The sequence below is a fragment of the Rhinolophus sinicus genome, chromosome 8, assembly GCF_057876585.1.
Source record: "Rhinolophus sinicus isolate RSI-liver-muscle chromosome 8, RSI-T2T, whole genome shotgun sequence".
NCBI lineage: Eukaryota > Metazoa > Chordata > Mammalia > Chiroptera > Rhinolophidae > Rhinolophus > Rhinolophus sinicus.
The window spans coordinates 63,662,295-63,670,073 of record NC_142508.1 but is presented as its reverse complement, the minus strand read 5'-3'; the positions used below and the strand labels follow the sequence as shown (position 1 = coordinate 63,670,073).

At 32.5% G+C, this 7,779-nt stretch overlaps 1 pseudogene; it reads right to left on the bottom strand.

The window, feature by feature from the left end:
- Window positions 1–515: 515 nt before the first annotated feature.
- LOC109459229 (large ribosomal subunit protein eL20 pseudogene) lies at window positions 516–7,432 on the bottom strand (annotated as a pseudogene).
- Between the last annotated feature and the right edge of the window lie 347 nt (window positions 7,433–7,779).

The following is a 7,779-nucleotide window of genomic DNA, read 5'->3' as shown; positions in this document are numbered from 1 at the left end:
TTCTTTATATTTACCTTTGTAGTTTTTATTTCCAGTGCTCTTTCTTCCTTTGTGTACATCCATTTCCTTCTGGTATCATTTTCATTCTGTTTGAGGCACTTACTTTACCATTTCTTTTAGTGCAAGTCTACTGGTGGAGATTAATTATTTTAGTTTTTGATGTCTGGAGAAGGTCCTTATTTCATCTTTATTCTTCTATTTTCACTGTTTGTTTTTTTTTTGCCTCAAATCGTACTTTAAAGAAGTCGTTATACTACTTTCTAGTTTACACTGTTTCCAGTTAGAAATCTGCTGTCTTTGTCTTTATTCCTCTGTACATAATGTATCTCTATTTCCCCCCTCTGGCTGTTTTTCACACTTTGCTCTTTAGCACTGATTTTAAGTAGTTTGATTATGATGTGCCTTAGTTTTCATGTTTTTTTGTGCTTGGGGTTCATCGAACTTACTGGATTTTTTTTTTTTTTATTCCCAAGGAGTTTATTTGGGTAGATCTGGGGATGGGGAAGGCCCTACATCTAAAAGAAGGTCTTGGACCTTTTGGAAGTGACACTTGGCTTGTACTGGCAATGCAGGACCCAGTGGGCAGTGGGAACTTTGATCTTGGAGTTGTGCAACTGCTTGCCCACTGTAGGCAGCACGTGCTGACCATGATCTCTTCCGCCTTCATGATCTAGATCGAGTGGGTCCAGGCATGGTGCTGGGCACCCATGTCTTGATAGCACTGGGTGAAAGTGCCTGTGGTGGTCAGGTCCTGGTTTACATGGTACATGTGGGTGCCATTGTGATAGCTGCATTGCACCCATATGCCAAAGTTTTTCACCTGCAGGGGGGATTTCTTGAACACCTGCCCACAGTAGACACTGTAGACTGAAGACTTCTTCAGCTGAGATACAAAGTACCAGAAGCAGGACTTGGTGACAACATGATTAGGTGCGAAGATTTGCATATGATGAGTGGCATGTGGGAGTGGGCAGGCAAAGCCCCACTGCCTTGTACTTTCACAGTGTAAAAGAATGAAAGCCTAGGCTTTTATGGTAATCTTTCCACGCTCGCCACCACCCACAAAACAATTTATAGTTTTGATCAAATTTGAAAAATTTCAGCCATTATTTCTTCAAATATTTGTTGCCTGCTCCTCCTTTTTGGGATGTCAGCTACATTATATTTGGTCATTTGAAGTTGTCCCATGGTTCATTGATGCTTCATTTCATTTTGGATAGTTTGTATTGTTACATCTTGTAGTTTACTATCTTTTCTTATGCTTTGTCTAATTTCCTATTAAAACCATGTAGTATATTTTTCATCTCATACATTTTAGTTTTTATCTCTAGAAGTTCAATTGTATCTTCTTTTTTGTATCTTCCATGTGTCCATTTAACATGTTCAATCTTTTCCTCTAACATTTTCCTCTTAAAATTCTGTGAGTTTTTGAAGCTATATTGTGTTAGGAGCATACAAGTTAATACTTTGTGTGTGTGTGAGTGTGTGTGTGTGTGTATGTGTGTGTACACACACATACATACACTTACACATATATACATATATAATTTTCCTGTGGATTTTTCTTTTTTATTCCTTTTAAAGTATTTTGCTTTAATTTTTACTTTGACACTAAGATTACTAAAAACCACTAAAATTTAATTAGTTTTACTGGTTTCTTTGCTTTACCAGTTTTCTTCTGGTTAGTGTTTGCCTGGCAATTTGCTTCCCATATTTTTATCTCAATTTTTCAAGGTCCTTATTTTTTCGGTGTATCTCTTGTAGGCACCAGAGAGTTGAATTTTATTTTGTTGAAGCCTATCAATCTTTGATTTAGAAAGTTTAATTTGTTTACAGAGTTTTGCTCTTAGTTATCACAAAGAATCATGCAGAGATTTATAAAAATAGTTAACATGGGGGGAAGCACAGATGTTTAAGAACTCTTACAAAGGCCTTGGATCTGGGTCCCAATTTAATGGTTTCTGAATTTGTTCCTTGAAAAGAGGCTGGAATTCCAGTGGCTCTCATCAAATCATCTTCTTGGCATATAGTTCTAAAAATACTGATAGAGAAAAATGACCTTAACTCTCCTAATGTGGGAGATTATGCTCAAAGTACTGTCCTGGCCTCCTGTCCCACTTTAGAACGTGTCTTTTTAAAGCATTTATGCGCAATATTATTTTGTATCGTGCTTGAGAGTTAATTTTAAGGAATGTCAATCTTTTTAAAAAACTATATCTTAGTGTGTAGATTTTCTAATAGTTTTCATATTTTTTAGTTTATGAAGTTGCTCCTTTGGCCATTCCTTTTAAGATGGTCATACACTAAGTTTACTTGGTCACTGTTGAGGTGATTTTTAAAAAATTTTTTAATAGACTATATAGTGGTCAGGCTCATTTATAATGACTACAAGGTAACATGCCTATTACATAAAAATAAAATAATTGTTTTTGTGAAATGAATTGGAAGATGTGGCATAATTAGACAGTGGGCATTTGTATTCTCCTATTATCGCTTTAGAGCTGCAAAAATATGGAAGTAATTTATTTCATCTTGGTAATGCTCCTTCTTTCTGGTCCAACAATTTATCAGAAATGTTAATCCAGCAAGCAGTAAGTGGGGGAGGAGGTGAAGAGAAGAGAGGGGGATTTAAAATTAGCCTGGAAATATTGCACATCTCATTAAAAATGTAATCATGCGTAAAATGAGATCAATGAAAATTTATCTAAAAGTGCAAGAAAAAGGCATTTTCTAGTATGATACTGGATTTAATAGACTGGATTTTAATTTAGTCAATTTGCTACAAAAAAAAAAATCTCTCCAGGCTAAATAAAACAGTTTTCCCTCCCAGTTATTGTACAGACAGCTAATTTCAGACCCTTTCCTTCTGATATTCAATCTTATCTCTTGCTGGATATGGGTTTCAGTATATTGCAGAATTTGTTTTCTTTACATTTTCCATTACTTCTTTCATTTGCATGATAAATGATTAAAAGTAGAAACAGGAAAAAACCCCATGCAGAACATTTCTTTATTAATTTTGTTTAAATTACAGTAACTTTCTTATTCATTCTCACCCTCCCCATTTCACAACCAGTGTATCTGAGAATTATTTTAATATTTTGTTGTATAGCTAGAGAAGTGGGTTACACATTTTTTACCTTGCACTTTCTTCAAATAACATTTTATTTCATTCTTACAGTTTTTGTTCTTTGTAGTTTACATTTCGTTTTCTGTCTTGCACTGTTAATGATACTGATAAGTTCCTCTAAGAGACCTTTGTGTTTAAAGCTGAGTCTAAGATCCTGGGTTTCAGTTGTGTTGACATTGATGAACTTAAGGGCTTTGAAGATTTATTTTATAGTTGATATCATCACAATTCTTAAACAGTAAGTAGGGTTTGTAAAATTTGGCTTCATTTATGTTTTCTGCCTCTTTGCTGTTAGGTGTTTTCCAGTCTGATAATTTAGAAATGTGAAATGATGTAACTAGCTAATTAAACACATTCATGAAAATCATCTAATGCCTCCCTATCCCCCAGGGATGAAAAGAAGCTAGCTTTAGCAATAAAAACTTGCCTGGGCAAAATTTTCCTGAGCAAAAATAAAATTATTGCACAAACTGAATGAATGTTTTCTGCAAAATTTATCTGTAAGAGAGGAATCCTATATCATCATTTTAGGATCATTCACATAAATAACTTTTTTTTTTCCCTGTTACACAAATTTTAGGTTAATACTTTGCTGTTTTTTTAAAAAAATGTAAAGAGTACAGTTAATTGAAAATTCCCTTGATCATTTTTCCTATCCTACTCCATTCTCTAAAAGTAACACACTGGTTAGTAGCTATCCTTCCTGATGTTTTTCCTTGTAAAATAGATATGTACCTGTAGAAATATGTTAGTTTTAATTTTTGTTAAATTATTCTAGTGTAAAAGTTAGTATCCCTTTTTAATTTTTCTGCATTTTTCTTATTTTATTTAACATTATGTTTTTGAAATTTTTCTATTTTGATACATATAAGTCTACTTTTTCCTATTGAACTGTTGCATAGTATTCTATAACATGAGCTAGAAAGATCTGGAAAGAATCTAAGCATCCACCAATAGAAGAATGTTCACCATGATAGACAATGGTGCTATAATAACCTTTGTATATACCTCTGTGCATAGTGAAAATATTTCTTTGGGGAAGATACCATGGAATTAGGAAAGCGGGGTCAACAAGTGCACTTAAATTTTCCTCTGAGTACGTTTTTACCTAAATCCCACAGGTTTTACAATGCTCTTATTGTCATTCATTTCTAAATAGTTTATAAGTTCTATATTGATTTTTCTCTTAAACATAAGTTATTGTCATGGGAGTTTTAAAGTTTCTAAGTCATAGATTTTTCTGGCTATCTTTTTGATGATGAATCCAATTTTATTTCATTGCGATCAATCAGTATGGCTTATATGATTTCTGCTTTATGGGAGTCAATAAGATTTTTCGTCATGACCTAATATGTGATCAATTTTCTTTTGTGAGTATCTCTGACTGAGAAGAATGATCTTTATTATGTTCAATGTTCTATTTTATATCTCAGATCAAACTTGTTAATTAGCTTATTCAAATATTTTATATTACTTTTTGTCCATCTATTTTATCTGCTGATTCCTAAAAGCTGTGTTATTAGATACGCCCAAAAGTTCATGAGTTACATTTTCTTGGCAAATACACCTTTTTGTCCTTTTCATGCATTTGCCTAAAATTCTCTTTTTCTGATACTAAGAATTGTTTAGTGTATCTTCTCTTATATTGTTATCTCCACTTTCTGTGTTATTTTAGTTATGCCTTTTAAATATAGCCTATGGGTTTTCTATTGCAACATGAAAGTTCGATTTTTAATAGATAATTGATCCTTCACCCAAATTAAAATTAGCATTGTGTTTGGACTTATTCATATCTTATTTATATTTTCTATTAATTTTTTCTGTTATACTATGCCTTCTTCCTTTCTCCCCCCACCCACCCTTCTGCCTAATTTTGGTTGATAGTATTATTTTATTCCATTTTTTTCCTCCAGTGGTAGTTTGTAAGTTATATACCTCTTATTTCTATTCTTCTAGTAATAATACTCATGATTTTAACATACATATTGATTGTATATCTTCCATCACTGTGTAGACCTTGTCCCATTATAAAGTGAAAACCTTGATGTATTTTTATTTCTGTCACTTTCTACATTCTGAAACTTCTCAAGTCTTTAGTTTTAAAATGTTAAAAGAATTTTTTTTGTTTAAATTTAATTGGTTTTACTGGTTTCTTTGCTCACCCTTGCTTTTATATCCTCTCTTGTTCTCGCTCTCGCGCGCGCTCTCTTTTCTGAGTACATTCTTGAGAAATTCCTCTTACAGAAAGTTTGTATATGAATGTTTGCATACCTGAAAATGTCCTTATCTTGAAAAATAATGAGAACTTCTGTAGAATTTTAGGCTCTAATCTTTTTCACTTAGAATATTAGTGATTTTACTCCATTAGAAATCTGAAGTCAATGTTATTCTTATTTCCTTTAAGTCCTATGTTCTTATGTTTTTTCTGTTTAGAACATTTCAAAAAATTTTAAATTATAGATAATACTTTTACCTACTTCACAAATAAAAATAATAAAAAGTTACATTCAGAATTCTTGCTTCCACCCCTCTTCCCTCCTTTCTGCTCTCCTCTCCATAGGTAACAATTTCTATTAGATTTCCGTTTATCTTTTCTGTATATCTTTATTCAAAGGAAAGCAAATGCATATTTCTATTACTCTCTCTTTGTTACAGAAAAAGTAGCTTACTACATAATTTGCTTTGCATCTTGCTGTTTTCCAACAATATACATCCTGGAGATAGTTCCACATCAGTAAGTAGAGATATTCCTGACCCTTTTATTCAATTGCATGGTATTTAATTGGGTGGATGTATCCATAGTTTCTTCACCCAATACCCTAAAATGGACTGCTAGATCATTTTCAATTTTTGCTATCACAAATAATGAATGTAATAACCTTCTGTAATGAATAACCTTCTACATATGCCATTTTATATAGTATGTGATGATATATCTGTGGGGTAGATTCTCAGATGTAGGATTGTTAGGTCAAAGGGTAAATGCATCTGTATTTTTTATAAAGATAGCCAGATTTTCTCCCCGTGTATCTCTTTTTTTTCTTCTCACTAGCAATATGCCCTTCATGACTATTTCCCTCCAGCCTTAAGAGTGTTGTCAAAATTTAAATTTTTGCCAAACTGATAGGCGATAAATGGTATCTCAGTGTAGTTTTGATTTACCTTTATTTTATTAAGGAAAGTTGAGACTTTTTTATAAGCATAATGACTATTTGTATGCGTGGATTTTGTTTGTTTTTTGTTTTTGTTGAGTGTCTATGCCTTTTGTTCATTTTTATTTTGGATTGTTGGTCATATTCTTCCTGAATTCTAGGCAATCTTTATAAATTAGGGAGAACAGTCTTTGTAATGTAAATTATAATTCTCCCCCTCCCTAATTAGTCACTTGACTTTTAATTTTGCCCATAGTGCTTTTTGGTGTGAAGGTTTTGATTTTTTATTCAATCAAATTTACCAATCTTATATTGCTTCTGGATTTTGAAGTCTAACTTATAAAGGACTTTCGCACGCATGTTAAATGTATTTCTAGTACTTTATTATTTAAAAAAAAATAAGTTTAAAGAAACATTTGTGTACTATCTTCAGGTGTACAAAACTGGGTACTTATCCAAAGAAATCCAAAACACTAATTCAAAAAAAATATGTGCACCCCTATGTTTATTGCAGCGCTCTTCACAATAGCCAAGATATGGAAATAACCGAAATGCCCATCTAGTACTTTTTTTTTTTTTAACCTTTAAGCCTTTCATTCTTTTTTTATACTTGTATACAATGTGAAGTAGAGAACTGAGTTTATCTTTTTCCCAGACTGTTACCCAGCTGTCTTGATACTTATTAAAATGTCTTTCTTCATCTCAGTAATTTGAGATGTCATTTTATAATATAATAGATTCCTATATACATTTCAATCTCTTGTGGACTTTCTATGCTGTTCCAGTGGCTTGTGTGTCTCTTCAGTCACCATTGTTCACTTTTATCTGGTGCGTTTTGATGGCTAGTAGGTCTGTTCTTCAATCATTTCTCTTCTTTTTCATAGTTTTCTTGGCTATTTAAAATTTTATTTTTCTATATGAATTTTAGGATCAATGTATCTAGTTCTAGAAAAAACACCAGTGGTATTTTATTGTATTGCATTAAATTAACTTAGGGAGAATTGACTTTGAGTCTTCCTTTCTAAGAATATGGTGTCTGTTTTTCACTGCTCTTACCCTTTGGTAATAGTTCAATTTTCTTCCGATCCTTTGGTTTTACACTTTTCTTGTCAAGCGTGTCGCTAGCTGTAAGTACAGTTTTGTCTTCCATTGTATCTTCTAACTGTTGTTTTATTATATAAAGGGTATTGATTTCTTTTAAATTAATTTTAAATACCACTATCTTATTGAATTATCTTATATTTTGTAGTGGTTTTTCAGTTGATGTATTCAGTTTAATGGTACAAAACATTATCATCCAAAGATAGAGATTGCTTTGCCTCTTTCCAATCTTATGCTTTCTTTTCTTTCTCTGTTCTGATTGTGTTGGTCCAACACAGTGTTAAATATAGAGATGACTGAGCATCTTCATGCCTAATTTTAGCACGGATGCTTACAGTGTTTCTCCATTACATCGGAAGCTGACCTCTGGGCTGCTGGGCTGCTGATGTGTGTGTG